This window comes from Panulirus ornatus, chromosome 59 (genome assembly GCF_036320965.1).
Source record: "Panulirus ornatus isolate Po-2019 chromosome 59, ASM3632096v1, whole genome shotgun sequence".
Lineage (NCBI taxonomy): Eukaryota > Metazoa > Arthropoda > Malacostraca > Decapoda > Palinuridae > Panulirus > Panulirus ornatus.
Genome location: NC_092282.1, coordinates 6,389,900 through 6,411,491, shown reverse-complemented (window position 1 = coordinate 6,411,491; position 21,592 = coordinate 6,389,900). Strand labels below are relative to the sequence as shown.

General features: G+C 43.2%; 1 long non-coding RNA gene across 1 annotated transcript in view; it reads right to left on the bottom strand.

The window, feature by feature from the left end:
* LOC139767299 (uncharacterized) overlaps positions 1-20,622 on the bottom strand; it is a 122,712-nt gene extending 102,090 nt beyond the window's left edge. The window contains exons 1-2 of the long non-coding RNA XR_011717035.1: positions 20,382-20,622; positions 8,562-8,702 (exon numbers count right to left, since the gene is read on the bottom strand). This is a non-coding gene — a long non-coding RNA (uncharacterized lncRNA). The remainder of the gene's footprint in view (positions 1-8,561; positions 8,703-20,381) is intronic.
* Between the last annotated feature and the right edge of the window lie 970 nt (positions 20,623-21,592).

The following is a 21,592-nucleotide window of genomic DNA, read 5'->3' as shown; positions in this document are numbered from 1 at the left end:
GTCATCCTATCTGATTATACTCATCTTAATAGTATTCAAACGTATTCTTATCTCTCCAAATATTCAAATATTTCTGAACACTTGTCATAGTCTTTTACAAACAGGTAAGGAGAGTGAGGGATAGGGAGAAGAAAATACGAAGCTCAGTGATAAAGAAGTAGATAAGAGATATGGCTAGATAAGTAATGTGAAAGAAGTGGGATGTTCAGAATGAAAGACGAGGGATTTTAGAGCCGTGCGAGACGATTCTAATGAAAGAAATGAAGGAAGGAAGGAATTATGGGTGGGACATGTATCAGTAGGAAGATAAAGACATTAGTGACGAAGGGAGAAGAAATAGCAGGAGAAGAGGAGGAGGAAGACAAGGAGGAGGAAAAAAAGAGATACAAGTGGAACTATGAGAATGCAGTTTGTGAATGAACAGTGAAATTGATGGAATGAATAGAGAGGGAGAGAGACTGGGAGGGAGAGAATGGAGCAAGCACAACGATATCGAGGACGATCAGGGAGAGAGGAGGAGGTACGTAACGATGGAGTAAACGAGTAGTGGGGAGAGTAGAGTAAATGAGGAATGGGCAGAGTAGAGTAAGATCGATATAGAATAGAGTCAAGGGAATTTCGGGAAATGGAGAAAGTCATGATGGAGTTAAGACGACGAAGAGAGGACAGTGATCATAAAGAAGCAAAGGGAAGCTGCAGCAGCAGCAGCAACAAGAACAGCAGCAGCAGGAGCCGTAACAGCAGCAGGAGCCGTAACAGCAGCAGGAGCAGCAGCAGGAGCAGCAGCTGTAACAGCAGCAGGAGCAGGCCGGCCACCCGCTCCCTCACAGCTTAATGTCTCATGACCAGATAATAACAGACGAGGTCTTGGTTCCGTCTCCAGACCGACGATCCACCTGACCGATTGCCCAAGTCTACTACCCTCTGGTGCCTGCCTGGGTACACCCCATCCATCCCCTCCTTCCTTCCATCTCTCTCTCTCTCTCTTGCTGTGCCTGCTTCCTTGCATCTCTACCCATCTCGCTCCTGCTGTCTGGCTCCTCCTCTACCCGATCTCCTTCCTGCTATATACCCACCTCTCTACCCCTCTCCTTCATGTTATATACCCTCTTCTTTACCCTTCTCCTTCCTGCTATATGCCTCCTTTTCTACCTCTTCTCCCTCCTGCTGTTTGCTTTCTTATCTACCCCCCACCCTCTCTGGCTGTTGCTACCTGTCTGCTTTTTACCTCCTCCTCTACCCCCTGCTATCTACTTCCTTCTCTACCCCCTCTCCATCCCGCTCTCTGCTTCCTTCTCTACCCCTCTACGTCCCGATGTCTGCTTGCTTTCTACACCTCCCCTTCCCCATCCTCTTGCTGTGTCCCCGCTTTGTTGACCTTTCCATTCTGTTGTCGCTTCTGGTGTATGCTTGCTTGACCCTCCCCGCGCTCCCTGCCTGCAGTCATCATCATAATCCTTTGCAGTTGCTTGCTTGAGCTTCTTGCTTCACCTGGAGTATCTGTTCAGACGAGGAGATGCTTGATGAACATGTTGCTTGCATGGCTCTGCTTTGCCGGTTGGTGTAGTGCTTGCTGCTTGTGCGACACCGAGGCGTGAGGGGGTCTGTTCTGTCTGGTCCTTCAGAGGGTCTCGGACTGTCCTGGGAATAACATTTGGTCTTTGGGGTCCTCGATTATCCTGAGAAAAACAGGAGGAGGAGCACATGAGGCAGTCACGAGTTTTAGGTCTGCCTGCTTGCATGATTGTGTGTGCCTGCTTGTTTGAAGTTTATACATCCTCATGACTGCTTGTCTGCCTGTCTGCTTATATGTCTTCTGGGGTCTCATGCATGACGGTGCTTGGTGGTCGGGCATACTGGCACCTTCAGCATGACTGCTTGTTTGCGTGCTGGCACGTTTGCCTCTCCTGCATGACTGCTTGCTTGCCTGCTGGCTTCTTCCGCATGACTGAGCTCCCGCCTGGGTCTTGGTTGCACGACGCTGCTTGCTTGCCTGACTGCCTCATGTGTGATGGGTCATACCTCCCTCACTCATCCCTCTCTCCCTCAACCAAACCATGGCTGTGTTGGTGGTGGGGACGACAGGGTTAAGTGTTGGTGGGGATGGTAGCCAGTGGTGGAGACTAGTGTTAGCGATGTTAACCCAGTGATGGAGACGAGTGTTGGTGGTGATGGTAGCCAGTGGTGGAGACTTAAGTGTTGCTGACGGTGATTAAAGAGGGTGGTCTTGATAATGAAGGGGGTGGTAGTGGTACTTCGAAATTGGTGATTATGATAATCCCAGTCATTACAGCGGTGTTTGCGGTCGAGACAGTAGTTAGCTGTGATGATGGAACGACTCATGACAATTATGATGCTTGAGGTGGGAGATGTTTAAGCTCAGTGCTTGTAGTTCTAATAACAGAACTACTGCTGTAGGCATCATTACCTCTTCTGGTGTTGCGTGCGTGCGTGTGTGTGTGTTTTGGCACAGCAACGAAACGAGTAATTGGAGCGTTTAGCAATGTTTCGCTAGTGGTTTGGGGGGGGGGGGGGGGGGGGGGGGGTGATGAGTGGTGCTTCAGTGGCCGAAATGGCAGATCTCTGGTTACGCTACCATAAGTCTCTCGCTCTAACCTAAAAACCATCGTGCTGGTGTTACTGATGATGGCACTGGGACGCACGAGTTCGAATCCGTAAGATTTCGTGTATATATACCCGCGACGACCACAGTAAACGCTTCCTGCAGGGCCACTAACCTAACCTACTTCCAGAGGGCCGTCGGAATCGCCTGAGAGAACACACACACAGACTGACGGGAGTTCGACTGATCATCGAAGTCGGTCTACCATTGAGAACCATTGTGTTGGAGAGTCCTGATGGAAACATACAACGCTGACCAACTAGAGAGAGAATGTTGGTACCTGAAATCGCCTCCAAGATTATCATCCTATTTTTTTTTTCCTTTCATTCTCTACTGGATTCAATGAGCCGTTGCCTGACATGCTGTTAAGAGAATCCTTTTGAGATTTCTGCAGGTACAAAATCCCACCAAGGGTTTACGATAAGTGAGCGGATGATTTAGATAGTAACTCTGTACTATCTCTTGATGCCCGGACGGTCTACAGAGCAAGAAGTCTTGTCCACATACACACACACACAAACACACGTCCGGTATTTCAACCCCCACAAAGAAATGAGAGAGAAATTCCATCTTATCGCTGAAGACTTCAAGACTGTGTATATAGCTCCCTGTCCCCATCTCTAATACTTGGATGACCATCGCTACATCGTCAGTAGGATACGATTGTGACACCAGGACCTGGTACTCCCCCGACAGATAAAGACCAGACCACGGCTCCAGGATTCCAGTCTACTCCTGGTACGTGGCTTGGCGTCAGACACGCCCTTGTGGTACTCTTCATCCATCGTAATATCTGAATTACAGGCATATCATTGCCCTTCGCCGTGGTCCACGGGTACTCTCGCCAGGAACCGGGTTCGTGAGATCTCCCGAGATTGGGAAAAAAAGACCTCGAGCAGTTTTCTTTCTTCCTTGACTGGAAGATGGAACGAGATCGCTCCAGAACGAGACAAGGCAAGAAGCACTTCGAGAACAGCCCGCCATCAGTGACACATGCCCTACCAGTCTTTGTGTGTTGTGTGTGGGGCTGGGCTGTCGCTGTGGACCTCTGTATGGATACCAAGATGAACGAGGACATGACATTGCGACGCTGAAGGGAGTCCAGCGAGGGACATGCCAGTCGTTCCAGTCCTTTCCATCATCTCTCCTCCCCTCCACCACACGGCGGGGGTGACCAGTCAGGTGGAACGGTATCCTTTTGCGCCGATCGGCAGTCGTAACCGCATGCAACCTGCCGACCACGCCGCCGGCAAGTGCTCTTGCCGCAGTTCCCTTGAAAATACCACTGACCCCACCCTCTTGCCTTCCCACCTCACCCCAACCCAGACACACACCCCTCCTCCCCATCTCGCTTGTGCCGCCCCCACCGCCACCCCATCTCGTTACCTCCCTCTACCTCTTGAGACAGTTGGAACACCATCAATTCACTGGTGAGTCAGCTCCCAACATCTACACACCACCTCCTCCACCTCCTCCTCCACGAAGGGGAATGCATGACGCTCAGGAATGTGTATACAAATTGATCATTCGACTGACTCCTGTTTTAATCAGTACCTGAAAGTGACTCGACCAACGCTATTGAGACCTGGTTCGCAACCAGCCTGACGAAGTCGCTGATGTAGATCAGACTTCCATAAAAGTCTGGGCTATCGAAAAGCACATCATTCGCATTCAGGTGGTCCTCAAGCCACAAGAGAAACCCTTCCTTATAATACCACAGTCGGGACACCACAGTCTGTCCACTTCCGAGTACGTAAAGCCCTTCTCCCCTCTCCACAATAACGTTTAATCTTTTGGTGGTGTTTTCGTCAAGGCAGACATTTCACACCGATGGCTCATGGTATGCCTGGTGGTGGTGGTACACCTTTCCGACGGTGGTACCAAACTTGACTTTCACCCTCCTACCGTGATACCAAAGAGGCCGGGGGGGGGGGGGGGGGGGGGCTACGTAATACCTCTCGTACCCAAGACTGGCTCAAGACTTGAGCAAGAAGTTCTCCTGGTCTTGCGCAATCACTCGTGTTCCTTTCTCTTTGAATTACAGCAATACGGTATGTATTGTTACCATATATATATATATATATATATATATATATATATATATATATATATATATATATCCTTTGATACGAGAATGAAGGAATATGACCCACACGTCCTCTACGTGTCGTCAAACATTTCCACGAATTGCTTAATAACTACTTAATTTCTACTTAATTATCGTCACTTCATGCAAATGATATCTTAATCCCATTTAGCCGTCCAGTTACTTAACTTCGCTAATTAGTTTCTCTGCTAAGTGACTTCATTAGTCAAGAGTTATAACCAAGGCATAATGATAGATGATTAACAGGAGAATTAATTAGTATTAGTCACAGCAAATGAACGAAGGTGAAGGAAAAAAAAAAAACGATAGAATAAATCGGTAATAATTGCATTTTTCGCTTAAAGGGAGCGATATTGTCTTTAGACTCTGAGGTCAACTTTGATATTTCTTTTTTTTTTGTTTTTGAAGGTGTGGTGGCTGCGACGCATGGACCTCCCGCTATCATTAGCAAGACAAAGAATAATATAATTCACATTACTCAACGGAAGGCGAGTTTGATCGATGGATCGAAATTATATTGAAAGGGTTAGGTTAGTGGCCGTCCAGGGTCAAGCGAGGTGATGTGCTTGCTTGTCTGTCTGTCTGTTTCTATGTCTCTGTGTTAGTCCGTCTCTCACAGTCTGTCTGCCTCTGTCTTTTTCTCTATCCTTGTCTGTCCCTCTGTCAATCTCTTGCCACATTCTCTCTCTCTCTCTCTCTCTCTCTCTCTCTCTCTCTCGTGACCATTTGACCTTTTGTAAATAACATTATGAAATACACATACGATCTTTTTTCCTAAACTTTCCATGTAGAGAAAAATATCCTTCAATTCCCGTCCTCCAAATAATCATGGAGCTTTTTTTTTTTCGAATATATGTACACAAACTATCATGGAAACAGAACAGCGAACCATTAACTTAAGTAGAAAAGAAACCTCCATTTTTTCCTTCCCCCTTTTTTTTTTTTTAAGAGAACGAGGCAACTCACTGCGAGTTTAAACGCACCCAAAACACGTTCCAAAATTATTTTAAACTCGACCAGGGAAAAACGGTCGCCCATTTGGGTTCTGGAGTTCCACAGGGTTATGTACCCAATGATGCAAAGAAAATGGAGTGTGTGTGTGTGTACCCTCAGCGCAACACAGAGATAGAAAACTAATGGAAGAGAAGTAAAAAAAAAAAGAAAAAGGAGGAGGAGAATGGCATGCGTGTTACAAACGTAAGGGGGAGGGTTGATGTCTTCTGATGGGTTCAGGATGAGGCAAAGAGGGGGAGGTGAGGGATCTGAAAACCACACCTCCCGATAATTCTCGTGACAATTCGTGTCCTTTGGTGAGGGACGTGTGATGTACCTGAAAGAAAATGGGTGGTTGGTTGTGGCCAATTCTAAGCCAGCACGAATTGAATCGTAGTGGGGTGAGGTGTGGACTAGGCGAGCTTTGAAAGAGAAAGGTGGTGTTCCCACCCCACCAAAAAAGCTATTTTCTCTATTTTTCTCAATCGAAATAAACGTATTTCTCGAAGCGAAAAGACAAAGACAGACGCACACACACACACACACACACCCGACGCCCCACTAAACTGGTGCAGTCGAGATAGAAATCGTACGAGAATGGGTTTCTGCATGAGGGAACAAGTGACACGCGCCTCTGACGTGTTCATAATGAATGGGAGGCTGGCTTATGCAACTCTTTCTCTGTGTTGAGAACTAGAGAGAGAGAGAGAGAGAGAGAGAGAGAGAGAGAGAGAGAGAGAGAGAGAGAGAGAGAGAGAGATTGAATGAATGAATAAGGATTGAAATATATAGAAAAGAGGGTGTGGAATCTACCAGTCATATACTACAATATTTGAATTACATTAAAAACAATGTAAAATATATATATATATATATATATATATATATATATATATATATATATATATATATATATATATTTTTCCCGAACATTACTGAAAATATCTACAACATTACAGAAGCAACATGAACTTCACTGTTACTAGAAAAATGCTAAAGAAAAAATTCCATGAATTAATAACAGAAGCTAACTAACTACCCACAAGAAGGGGACATTAAAATCTGCCCCAGCATCCCAGGTATGGGATGGTGGCCGAGCCCCCACGGACGTGCTGGGATGTTTAGTGGCAATTAGGATGTGATTAAACCAACCTGCACGGGTGCGGGGCTGGAGAGGTGCCCCTCTCTCTCTCTCTGTCCACCGCACGCCAGGTATACATGAAGTTCTGTGTCGGTCGGTCAATGTAGTAAAATCAGTGAATGAGAAAGAAGTTGATAAAATGAATGAAAATATATATATATATATATATATATATATATATATATATATATATATATATATATATGCGCTACAATCATCAGCAGGGGAAGGAAGGACTCCTGTGGAGTCGGGGAACACTTCGATAAGACTGCAAGATCCTGTCGCGTCGACAGACGCCAAGAACGACGTCGGCAAATGTGGGCGGAGTCTGGTAACACAGAGAGAGAGAGAGAGAGAGAGAGAGAAGGGGGAGCAGGTGGAGTCACACACACACTGGCCCAGACGTTGATAACGCCGGAATCCAACCACAGGGTCGGGTCTCTTCTCCCTCCCCTCGATAAAACGAGTGTCTACCCCCCACACACACCCCACCAGGAATCACTGGTGGAATATATATACGTCATTATCGATAGTGACAAAGGCGGCCTGTGGGTGAGGGTAATTTATTACGTGTGTGTGTGTGTGTGTGTGTGTGTGTGTGTGTGTAAGGGGGGGGGGGTTCTGATTCGTCCCCCTTATTCCATTACACATTCACGATCGAGGAAAGAATCCATCGTTGGTAATTACATTACCAAAAAACATCCCAAGTTCGATCCATGCTTTGTTTATCTAATCGTACGGCTGGTAGCGCCGAGTACTGCCCGGGTCGTCGAGTGGTGCTTGGTGCCGTCCACCTTGATTAAAACTGTCGCACTGAGGGTACGCCAGACATAAGGATGGGGTAACTTTGACTAGTAAAATATATTCATACGTTTTGAGACGTTACAATATATACATAGATAGAAGGATAGACAGACATATAGAGAGAGCAGGTGTATTATAGAGAGAGAGAGATAGAGCGAGCGAGAGAGAGACCCCACCTTGTCTCGGGCAGGAAATGGGGTGTTTTCTCACTCAAAGATTCGATTCATGGCTTCGTCCGTGCTTACTCATGGCCAGAGAATGAGGATTTGTTGAGTAAGGGATGGGGTCGTGAGCGATTCCCTAGCCACAATGGGTAATGAAGGGAAAAAAGAAGAAAAAAAAAAGGCTTCCCAATATTTTTTCTTTTCTCTCCTTCCCCATTAAACGACAGGAGAAAACCTTGGCCGATGCGCTTTTGGTCTCTGGGAACAATCATTTCAATTTAACGCTTTGTTCCACGCATTTTTTAACTTTTCTTTTCCCCGCTCCCTCAAAAGTGGTGGTTATTTTCAGATGTAATTCGGATAAAGTTTCCTATTGTTCCTTGCCTCATTATGGGATTAGCCGGAGCCTATTTGGAGCTCAGAGTGGCTTAACGGCTTTCCCTGAATGACTAGAGACTAAGATTGCGAACGTAACTGTTACAAACGAGGTTATTATCTTCTATATAGACACGAATACATACATACAGACATACAAATGTGCATACGTATATACATAGATCTTTACGTATATATATATATATATATATATATATATATATATATATATATATATACAAACGTTCATACAAGCATATATACATAGAAACATGTATAAATACATATACATACATTGAAAGGAATATACATACAAGGTTATACAAGGGAAAATGACATTAAGAATGAACTTACAGTTGAAGTAGTCTGTCTTGTATTGACCTATGTTGTGGGATGGTGTCCTGGACGACCAGACTTCCTTTGCTGGGTCAAAGACATTGTTGACCTTATGTCCTCATCGTCACGTCCGTGACCTTGCTTGCTGCTCAGGTCACCCTGCAATATAAACAAGATCATCACTATGTGTCATGGGAATTTTGATGAATATATGATTATCATTTTCTAACATTTGTTTTGGATGGTGGCAAGTCCTACTTCTTTTATAAGTGTGCTAATATGTACAAGTGAATGTAACTTGTGGCGTAAAATCTAAGTGGATTTCACCGATTTATATCGAAATGTCTACACCCTTCATATAAAGTGTAATATAAGGAACTACCAATTTCCCTTGAACGAAAAGAACCGATTTTCAAAGTACAGATCCATGTAAAACACCTTATTATTTCCCTAAAGAATAAATCAAAAGTATATACACACACACACACACACACACGAGTCCATGGGGAAATGAAACACGATAAGTTCCCAAGTGCACTTTCGTGTAATAATCACATCACGGGAGACACAAGAAGAAGTATAACAGTCAGTTGATATACACAACCCCTTCACCCTAAAAGATCCCAGGCTCACATATGGTAGTACGTGGTCTGCCCAGCTGTGTGAGAGAGAAGGGTTCAGGCGACAGACCAAAATGGTAATGGTGACGGATCAGTCTGATGATGGTGGCGAGAAAAGTATCTCGTGGAACAGTTGACTTTGGATCACCTGGGTGAAGATGGGGGTGAAACTGGGTCTGCTGTGAGAAGAGGGGCACGATTAACTGATCAAGATGGTTAACTGGTGTAGACAGAAGACGAGCTGACAAGTTCATTGGTTAACTAGTGTCGACAGAAGGCAGGGGGAGAACTGACAAGTTTATTGAATTGATAACATATTTGTGGATGATCTTGTGATTGACGGAGGTGGAGTTGGGTCGGTTGACCATGCGTGGATTGATTGATGGATCAGATGACATGATTGATGAGGTAATGGTGGTGTATAGGATGATGGTTGACATGTTGAATGGTGCGTAAATTAATGATGGGTTAGACGATGATTGATAGAGTTCATGGCGAGTCAAACAATGTTGAATAGGTTGATCTCCAAAGAACTATTGATGGATGAGTTGATGACGTATCATATGAGAATTGATGACAACGGATCAGAGAATGATTAGATAGCTGACGGCGGATCAATTGATGACTTGGATTTCAACAAATTTTAGATACTGATCCAAAAATTTGAAAAACAAAAAAAGACGAAAAATTTGTGGATAGTATTTTTTTTATATTCTTTACTTCATCATTTCTTTCACTTGCTTGAAACTGAAGCATTATTTTTGCATATCATTGCCAGAATCTTCCTTTGTGAGCACATTTCAACCGGATTCGAAAAGGTAATATGTTACTATATGACTTGCGTATCAACACTAGGCAGTGTGCACCCCAATTTCCGTTTTCCTTTTGTTGGGTAACTTCAGCATCGTTGTACATCAAGTATCAAAGATGGAATTCTCTGTCCTCACCTCCTTCCTTTCAAGCACTTTCGGAAATATCATATGAACTGAATCATCGTTAAAAAAGTATTTTGTGATTTCTGTTATTCGGTAAATATACATGCATAATTTCTTACTCTTTCAGTTCTAATATTTTGCAATATATATATATATGTTCTGCTGAGATTAATTCATTCTTCGAAATCATATACTCTATTACTAGAGGTGGATTCAAACACCGTATTATATATATATATATATATATATATATATATATATATATGTAGCATTTATGGATCTGGAGAAGGCATATGATAGAGTTGATAGAGATGCTCTGTGGAAGGTATTAAGAATATATGGTGTGGGAGGCAAGTTGTTAGAAGCAGTGAAAAGTTTTTATCGAGGATGTAAGGCATGTGTACGTGTAGGAAGAGAGGAAAGTGATTGGTTCTCAGTGAATGTAGGTTTGCGGCAGGGGTGTGTGATGTCTCCATGGTTGTTTAATTTGTTTATGGATGGGGTTGTTAGGGAGGTAAATGCAAGAGTCTTGGAAAGAGGGGCAAGTATGAAGTCTGTTGGGGATGAGAGAGCTTGGGAAGTGAGTCAGTTGTTGTTCGCTGATGATACAGCGCTGGTGGCGGATTCATGTGAGAAACTGCAGAAGCTGGTGACGGAGTTTGGTAAAGTGTGTGGAAGAAGAAAGTTAAGAGTAAATGTGAATAAGAGCAAGGTTATTAGGTACAGTAGGGTTGAGGGTCAAGTCAATTGGGAGGTGAGTTTGAATGGTGAAAAACTGGAGGAAGTGAAGTGTTTTAGATATCTGGGAGTGGATCTGTCAGCGGATGGAACCATGGAAGCGGAAGTGGATCATAGGGTGGGGGAGGGGGGCGAAAATTTTGGGAGCCTTGAAAAATGTGTGGAAGTCGAGAACATTATCCCGGAAAGCAAAAATGGGTATGTTTGAAGGAATAGTAGTTCCAACAATGTTGTATGGTTGCGAGGCGTGGGCTATGGATAGAGTTGTGCGCAGGAGGATGGATGTGCTGGAAATGAGATGTTTGAGGACAATGTGTGGTGTGAGGTGGTTTGATCGAGTAAGTAACGTAAGGGTAAGAGAGATGTGTGGAAATAAAAAGAGCGTGGTTGAGAGAGCAGAAGAGGGTGTTTTGAAATGGTTTGGGCACATGGAGAGAATGAGTGAGGAAAGATTGACCAAGAGGATATATGTGTCGGAGGTGGAGGGAACGAGGAGAAGAGGGAGACCAAATTGGAGGTGGAAAGATGGAGTGAAAAAGATTTTGTGTGATCGGGGCCTGAACATGCAGGAGGGTGAAAGGAGGGCAAGGAATAGAGTGAATTGGATCGATGTGGTATACCGGGGTTGACGTGCTGTCAGTGGATTGAATCAAGGCATGGAAAGCTGTGTAGGTATGTATATTTGTGTGTGTGGACGTGTGTATGTACATGTGTATGGGGGGGGTTGGGCCATTTCTTTCGTCTGTTTCCTTGCGCTACCTCGCAAACGCGGGAGACAGCGACAAAGTATAAAAAAAAAAAAAAAAAAAAATATATATATATATATATACATATATATACATATATATACATATATATATATATATATATCTCATTCAATCCTCAATATTCCTGACTGTCACATCTTCATTTCTGTATCTATACATCTGAGCGAACCGACTTCAAATGCGATCTCTAATTACTTTTAAGGGTTTAAGTGATTGATAATCCTGTATGTCTTGGGGTATAAGAATTCCCATCCCTTTCGGTTGATTTAAGCGTCAATAAATGAGCATCGGTTTGGTGTATTTACGTGCTTGCGTGATACTGGCTCTTAAACTGTGATCGCATTCAAGAATATAAATTCTAAAGGTTCAATGTTATAAGCCAATTTAGTTGTCTCTGTTGCAGGAGCTTTGAATGAATATATACGAGAACCTCCTGGTTATATAACTTGGATTATTTTTTTTTTACTATACTCATCTTCACTATACCCCTATCTTCACTATGCTAGGTACAAGGCTGGCCTTAGGCGGGCCTTGAACTCGACATGGGTGATTGTGTTCATAAAACTCTTCATCACTTCCCCATCGTCAAACCGGATTTGAATCTATCTTGCATTAATTTGTTATCACTATACCTCATTAAACCCTTATCTTTCCAGGTTCATCGGCCTTGACCTTCTCCCACAGACAGACACACAAGTCATACAACACCAGTGTTGAATATATACAGATGACTATACACAGACTCCTATCCTCAAGGACCATATACAGACATATACACAAAGGCTCCACATCCACACACGTACACTAACTCCCTATACAAATACAGACATCAGTTCCTCACCTACACACCAACATACACTCCCCTTGCAACTCTACACCCATTATCCCAACAATAGCCACCTGATTATCATATTCAGAGCTATGAAGGTAGAAATTGCTGTTGATGCTTCGCTTGAGATGACGTGGGAGATTCGCCTCAGCTGTATGTTCTGTGAAGAAGGTGGTGACTTCTTAGTGTGGTTTTTCACCTCCCCGATCTCCCTGTCAGGGTGTAGTGTGTGTGTGTATACTGGTAGTGTTTGTAGGTGTACATTGCTCGTCGTGTTCGGTCAGAGTTCGTTTGTGAGGTGTTGTGTGACTGATATACCCCTTTTGTGTATGGTTATGATTAACACAGGTCATTCACAAAACACAACAATACACGCTGATGGATCGGAATACGATTGTAATGTTGTGAATTAATGAAGATAAGCCCGCTGGCCTCAAGATAGCGGGTGATGTACGTCCACTTCACAGTTGAAATGTGTTGGTTGCAGAGGGAAGGAAGATCAATATGTGAAGACGTCTTTTCACAAGAGCAGTAAAACTTACAGTGTGAGAGAGAATGTGGTAGTCGAGTGTGAAGAACATAAAACTGTGTAATGAATTTATAACTACGTACCACCGACTGTCTCTGAATTAGCCAAGAGAGTATATGATTGTAAACTGAAATACTGGACTGAAGTCACTGGAGAAATAACTGTAAAAGCTGTGACAGAATAGTGAAAGCCGAGATGAAAAATGTCGGGTATCTGGAGGGCAAAGAGTTGTAGCGTACTCCAGGTTCCATACGATTTATCTTTTCATAAAGGGTTGACGTGAGGTGTTTGTAAAGTTCCTTTTCTCAATCTGGTTTGTCAGTATCAGGTCGAAAAGAGTTAGGTAGAGGCAAGAACAGGACAATTCAGAACCACTGATAGATAGATAAGAATTTGAGCTATCCACTGCCATATGGAGGTGAGAGAAGCTTAGGAAGGAATCTAGACAAACAAGACGAGTTTGGAGAGCGTTTGAGAGGGGGAAACTTGTTGAGTAGAGCCTGATGCCCACACTTAGTCGAAGACCTTGACGTTATGTGAAACATGGAGGACATTTGGCGAAGTTCTCAACAGTGAGGTGACACTGCAGGGTGTGTGGGGTTGGGGTGGATGAAAGATGAACTAAAACCCCCTCTAATGCTAGCATGGCTAAATAGAAAAAAAAAAAAAGCCTCCCCTTACTGTGTCTGAGATTAGACTATGTGTTTCAGGATGATGGAAGGTCTTTGGCCCTATGAAGGGTTCTGCTACCTTCAGGTGACCCCAGAGTGGAAGGAAAGTGGACTTGGACGAGAGAGAGAGAGAGAGAGAGAGAGAGAGAGAGAGAGAGAGAGAGAGAGAGAGAGAGAGAGACTTGTGCAGCATGGAAGACTTATTTAAGAGATCTCTTCGTCCGTTGTGTCTCTCTTTCTTACGTCCGTTCGTCTCATCTGTTTTCCTCTCTCTCTCTCTCTCTCTCTCTCTCTCTCTCTCTCTCTCTCTCTCTCTCTCTCTCTCTCTCTCTCGTGTCTGTCCGCCTGTCTGTCTATGAGAACACCAGTATTAACATCGTACAAGCTCGCCAGCAACTCATAAACCACGGGGGGGGGGGGGGGGGGGGGGAGCGTGTCCACCCGTCTTCTCTCCTCTCCCTTGCGAGTTCATTTGCAGATAATTAGTCATGTCTGTTTACAAATCTTCGAGACGGGTGGAAAGCTACAGAAAAAAAAAAAATTCATCAGTCTTAGCCTGTATGATATATGGATTTAATGGTCAAAGTTGCCTTCGCTTTTTGGGTGTACTTGGTTAGAAAGAGCACCCCAAATGTAGCCCTTGTTATCACATGTATTGATGTGCTAAGATCGTCTGCTTTTCTTCAAGTGGTTTAGAGAGGAAAATCAGCTTTATAGGCAGAGGAAAAATCGCATGTAGAATAAGAAAAAGAAAAACTGATTTGTAGAGACTGAAAATACTATTTTTTGAAATTTCGAAAATTGAATGTTGATTTTACATGCCACTGACTAAGGTGTTAACACATGATGAAAGCATAATACTTAAATATACATGTACATATTACTAATGATTTGGTCATTTCGTACGTACTGAATCTCCAAACTTCGGCCATATAAAACAGTGTATAAATGTGTACAACAAACTAAAACTGTAAAAACGTGTACAGCAAGCACAAGCACACAATACATTCGAGGATAAGCTGGTGTGTATAGATCAAAGTTGAATCATGTATAGTATAGATCCCCAAATGTAGAATATTTGGACAACAAACCCGATGTAATATTTCATAATATCCACAACTGTTCGAGTCTGTTTACATGGTCTTCAAACTTTAAGCAAGGCTGTCCAATCGCTCACAAGTCCGTATATATATATCTTGACCTTAATCCACGCGTGTCGCTATCTGTCGATTCGATCGTAGGTACACTGTCCTAATGCACGATAATGAAGGCCAATGCAAACAGCAGGAGGCTTAAAGATCGGCTCTGCGAGACAGACGAACGACGACGGCGTGGTTAATCATATGGTGGGCGTGACGTCACTCGTAAACAAACCCGAGCCGACTGTGCGTCTTGTATATGATCGTCTGGTCTCTCTCTCTCTCTCTCTATATATATATATATATCCCCTGATGTGATCATTTCACGAAAGTGCACTTGGGAATTTATCGAGTTTCATTTCCTCGTGGGCTCATAGGAATATATATAATTATATAATGACATCCTCGCTATTATCACTATAAAACAAAGCTACTTTTGAATCATATACCAGACCCATGCTGAAGAACTAGTAACATGCACCTATTATCATACAACTCTCGACATTAGATATATGATAGATATACGAATCAAATATATTTCAAGACTGGTATGATAAATATCGCCCCCCCTCCTTCCAGTGTTCCACTTACGGTAATAAACATCAAAGCGATTAATTTTCCCCTTTGTGTGTATATATATATTTTTTCCAAGCATCTTTTCAATTTCCTTTTTCTTCTTTGGGGAGATTTGATCTTCCTTACAAAAAATTTTTCACAAGTTGATGAACTATCTCGAGTTATGATTGACATTAAAGGAAAATAGTTGAGGAAGTTTGAGAGAGAGAGAGAGAGAGAGAGAGAGAGAGAGAGAGAGAGAGAGAGAGAGAGAGAGAGTGTTCCCTACGCCCCAGAACTATTTTTATTATGATTTACACAACTTTGGAAAAGATGCGTCCCTCATCCCCGACCCTCTCCTCTTCCCCCACCGAGCGTCGAAGGGGAGGTAGGTGGGGAGGCCAGGCACCCCAGCTTCTCCAGGACTTGAGCGATATCGTCACATAAACAGCATAAACCGTCAACATAAAACCACCTTTTTTTTATCCTCCCGGTTGCATCTCCTGGGTGTAATAATTCAGGGATAACATTCATTTCATTGTTGAGAGGTACGGTGAATAGGGAGGAACCAGGAAGAGGGGGAAAAAAAAGTTAAAGTCATAACTCGAAGGAAAGAAAAAATAAAAAAATACTTTGGTCGTAACTCCTGAACTCTGAAGGGGGGGTCTGGGTAATCACAACGATATTCTTTTGTTTTCTTTTTTTATGACGCTTAAATGTTTGGGTTCTTCATCGATGAAGGGTAGATTAATTCATTGTTGAGACTTTTCTCTCTACTGTATATATTAGAAGTAAATTAATTTCATATACAACGCTTGAAATAAATGAAGATAAGAAAAAGCTACATAGAATTATGTATTAGATATACAGACCACGCAGACCCAAGGTCTACGCGATGTGGTCTGGGCTCAACACTACTTAAAAGAGATGCGATCTCCTTATAAGCAGTAGAACAAAAGAATAAAGCAAAGGCTCTCTCCCCGCCCTCCACGCCCTTTCACAACACGCCGGATGGAAAACCGATAGAAAAAAATAAATACCTTGCAGGAGTAATACGTCTGAATATGATTTTTATAGAAAAGTCAAAGTAGAATGAACGTGATTACGTCATGCAACCCATCACCGACGACATACACCCCCTTCACTTTTTTCTTAGAAAGAAAATAGTGAAGATAAACCAGAGCTCCAGCCTCTCGACTTAAGTGTCCAGAGAGAGATTTTGGGGCGCAATCACCCAGAGACAAGGACAAATCAGAGAAAGCACAGAGAGATAATGTATCCCATTACCACCCTATTGTGAAGGCTTGGCCCCTGAGGACATCCCAACCAGCGGGACATTTGACCCTAACCCCATGACCTAGACGTGTTTTCAACTCGGAAATATTAACCAACCCTTACCATAGCAAGTCACTCCACTCGACCTTCGCTTCCCCCTTTCCGATACAACATTCTGTAAATACAATTGATCTTTTTCCCTTTTTTTACGTAAAGTGAAATTCATTTGTATCGATATATCCGACCCTTATCGTAATGGGCCGGCGATCGCGTTGACGGGGGGGACAAGTCCCGTCTCTCGTAGCTGAACCACCTGATTCTAACAGCACCATTATTTCTTAACAGCTTATTTCAAATGTGGGTTTGCCTGGGGTGGATGGTAAGGGGATCGATCGATCGAATGATTAAGCTTTTGGCTCGGGAGTGGTCGTTGCTCAATGGCGTTAGTAATTAATTTAAAGAGCACAAGAGTTGTTGAAGAGAAAGGAATGCCTTATATCAGCTAAAGGAACAGTCATCTTCTGTGTCTGTCTGTGTGTGTGTCTTTCTAAACAAACACCATTTCAACATAAACCTTACCCTCAAGACCCTTCACCTGGTATAAAGAGGACAACGAGTACTTGCTTACCATTCAATCGCCCTCCACACTCACTCTCTCCCAGCAAACACACACACACACACACACACAACGTCACAGCACTTTATGACCTGTGGTCCCGACTGGTGGACGTGGCCAGCTTCCTGAGTGATGCAGAAGTCTCATAAGGGACTCCTGGGGTAGGAAGTAAGTATATACATCATGTATACTATTCATAAGTGTGCATGTGTGTGTGTGTGTTGTGTGGAACAGTGATTAATACGATCAACACAATGTGAAGGACGGTATAGAAAAGGTCATAAGCCTCGTTGACCTTTTTCGTAACCCTTCCATCCACTTTCGGTGACCTCACCTGACCTTACTCCTGAGGTCAACGCCTCTGACCTCTCCACAAAGACCCAGACGAGAACGGAACAAATTTCAGAACTTGTGAACCCGACTGTATCATTCACCTTTCGACATTGATCATTTGATAGACTCGCTAATTTGCATACAATCAAAACCAGTCGTAAAGTCTATAATCGTCCACTTGACAGAACACTTCACTACCGTTAGTGTCAATTCTAACATCTCGTTTATAGCTGAGTGCATCTTTTGTTATGCAAATCAGTACACACCCCCCTCTCCACCACCTCCCTCCCACCACATATATTCAATAATGTACACATTGTTTGAGTATTGCCTGTACTGGATAATAGGGTAAACTTTATAGTTATCATCGTAAGGTTTAAAATTGACTATCCTCTCCTTTTTCTGTGGCACCTACAGGCAATATTGATCACTATGCTTCTGAAAAAAAAAAAAAATTCAAGTGTAGTGAACAGTTGTCATATCGACCAGAATCCTATGTTCTAAATTAGCAATTAAACACAATGTTATCACTGCTGTACAATGAGGCAGGTATAATTAATCAGTCAGGGTAATTAACAGTAGCTGACATGGCACGGACGTAACGAAGAAAAAAAAAAAATAGATATCTCCCAGTTTAGACTACTTTGAGCGAAAGGTAAATGAAGAGTTTGAAAGATATTGATATTCGAGTTTCACATTTGCTTGAAGACAAACTTTTACAGAGGTTATTCAAAGAGCGAAAGATGAGAGAAGGAAGAGAACTAAACAGCTTCCCCGTTCGAGGTAAGAGACATAACGGTCAATCCTCGTTAGAATGGTCGCTACAAAAAACTATGGAAGCACACACACACAATTGTATGGTGGACATATCTATAAACATAGGTAGAGAGATCTGAATGTGCTTCTTTACGCAAATGACGTTCGTCTAAACTTCCATATATAATCAAATTAAAAATCTATCGTTAAAAACAAAAGCCACAATGGAAAAACAAAAGAGAATGGCTGTACGAACAGCACATATGTATGTACCAATCGCCTTTGATGCACAGCTCAACATCACGAGTTTAATACCGATTCAGAGCATATATACAGACACGTAGATCTATATAGACTAACAAACACTTCCAAGAGCGCCATTCAATTCTACCAGAGGTCGATAACCCGTCGCCATTACCCTCCCATAACAAGGAATCCAATTCTAAAGGGGTGCTTCCAGCGGACGGTTATAGCCCGGGGAACCGACGATAAGGGATCCACACCGCCTGAGTGCTTATTGTTTACACCTCGGAAACAAAATACGATCAGTCACAAACAAAAAAAAAAAAGGATCAGGCTACTGAATGCCTCCAAAATAAGTTTGAATAAGATCGAAACAACGTGTTTCGTCTTTCCCTAATAAAGTCTCAATACGTGATCAAACTCCCAACATGGATTCCAGACATATGAAACACGAGAACAACCGGATCACTTTATGTTCGAAGGTGTAATAACTTTAAAAAGTTCTCGAACCCTTGTATTTCCGTGAATCCTTCGAGTTTACGGATACTAGTCATAACATTCTAGATAACGAAGGGTCGAAGTGAAATATGCTAAGTATATTATCATAAGATGAAAACAAGTTTTGAATATACGTGGTCACATATGGTATGGTGGTAAGAAAGCTTGGATATATATATATATATATATATATATATATATATATATATATATATATATATCCAGGTACCCAATATCTATCATCGACCAACCTCTTGGGCAGGATGAAAAGCTAGGGTTAACTGTGGACCGGCTACTGCGACTAGGATTCGAACCTTTGCGAACTCGACCCCTGGGCAGGCCCGTGAATGCGTCAGAGTCAGCAACACTAACCACTACACCACGAAGGATCAATCTAATATGGTAATACCCTTACTGACTGTGTACAAAGGGGCATGTACGGATAGGAAAGGAAAATGAATTGATAAATTGTACAGAGTTAAGGGGATATGAATGTTGGTATGTGATGCATCATATCAACAGCAATTTATATGTTATATACATGCGTGGTATATGGTATATCAAAGCTTATAGAACCAAGGGTGAAGTAGATGAAGAAATGTATGACATATGTAGATAGAATAGATGGACTAATAGATAGGTAGGAAGCTAGCTATTTGTAGATAGACGAAATAAGAGTGATAGGCAGGTAAGTAGTTAGCTATATAGATATATCGATGAATAGATAGGTAGATGGGGAGGTAGCTAGAGAGAGAGAGAGAGAGAGAGATCAGAGGTCATCCAAGAGAGAGAAGGGGCCCACCACTAGATCCGACATCTTCTGTCGTCCACTCAACGTCCAACTTAAATCACCAATAATATTGTACAAACACACGCCGCTAACCTGCAGGGCTGCACCCCACGCACTGTGTACCTTATGGCTGTATGGGCGTGGGCGTCGCCGCTGGTGCGTATCTCCCGACACATATGTATGTGGACACGCATATCTGGATACATGTATGCTCGTTCTGTGTATTGGGTGCGTGTGCTCGCGAGCGTGTCCATATGTGTGTGTGTGTGTGTGTGTGTGTGTGTGTGTGTAAAAAGGGGTATATACCTTCGTGTGGAGTTGTATGTTGTGTATGAGAATGGACGATCATTTCTGGGTAGATATGCATTACGATTCGTTTTACATACACACACACACGTATATAGGTCACCCTTGCCTAAAACATAACTCCCTAACCCACACATATGACGAAACGTAAAGCTAATAAAGCCCCTATATACACACAGCATTACGCGTATATACTAAGTACCAAACTACTTTACCAATGACCATTATGATCATTCACCTCTGCAGAAGGGCGTGTGGTGAAGCAGACGATCTTGGCAGGTATAGTCCACCTGTTATCATCAATCGAATAAACACGCCAGGCGAGGACACTCGGAAGACGTACTTCGATCTCACACAAGCAACGCTGGTGAGGGCGCACGGTGTGTGAGGCGGTAGCGGTGGTGGTGTTGGTGGGTCCTGCACAGAAGCCACAATCGCTCTTGATGACGGTTGACAGCGAACTGTAGCTGGCGACAGTGCCTGGAGCAAGGTCACTGCCCGGTCTAGCAGGGTGAAGGTCATACGTTAATATATCATAACGTATCTTTTACGTTTTACATATTTTGTGGTCATGTTTATCAAACTCGAGAGCAAAAGGAATGGTTTTGAGACGGAAGGTCAAGGTGAAAGTGAGTGATTATCATTTTTTTCTCGTCTTTTGTATTACGGCTGGCAGCGCTGCCCAGGTCAAACAAGCGGACAAGGCAGGCGATGATACATTGCTGTATGTGTGTGTGTGTGTGTGTCACCTCTGCTGTGTGGTGGTATACCACCACACAGCAGCTAGCTCCTCCTCCTCCTCCTCTCTCCCCCGACCACACCACAGCGATGAATCTAGTGGGAGGAATAATTCTTCTCTATAAGGGACGATCGTGGGTGATTTAATGGCCTAAATTCGTCCTTATATATCTTTTTGAATCCAGTACTGGTATAACCTGTTAACATAAGACTCTACTATATATATATATATATATATATATATATATATATATATATATATATATATGAGAGCCCCAAGAATATATACATAAGCAATTGAGCGGAGCGGCGCACCTGTACATACGTAGGCAGAAGGAAGACCCGGCATACAGATGATTCATTAATTATATAAACATCTTAACCGCCGCATCCTGGAGTGGTGGAGCGCGGTGGAAGGGAGGTGGAGCGCGGTGGAGTGGTGGAGCGGTGCACCGGTCGGGAGTGGTGGAGTGGTGGGCATTTCGGTCGCTGGTGCCCCAAGGGTTGCATGACCAACTCGCTCATGTGTTTACAGCGTCCCGTGGAGACACCCTCCTCTCCCGTGTCCTGCGTCGGGGTTAAGACAAAGGACGGGCGTCACCCTCGGCGTAGGGAGAGAGAGAGAGAGGGAGGAAGGGAGAATAACTAGGCGGCGTAACCATCTTCCTCCCTGTCGTAAAAGGTTAAGACTAAGAAGGGCGGGAGGTGGTG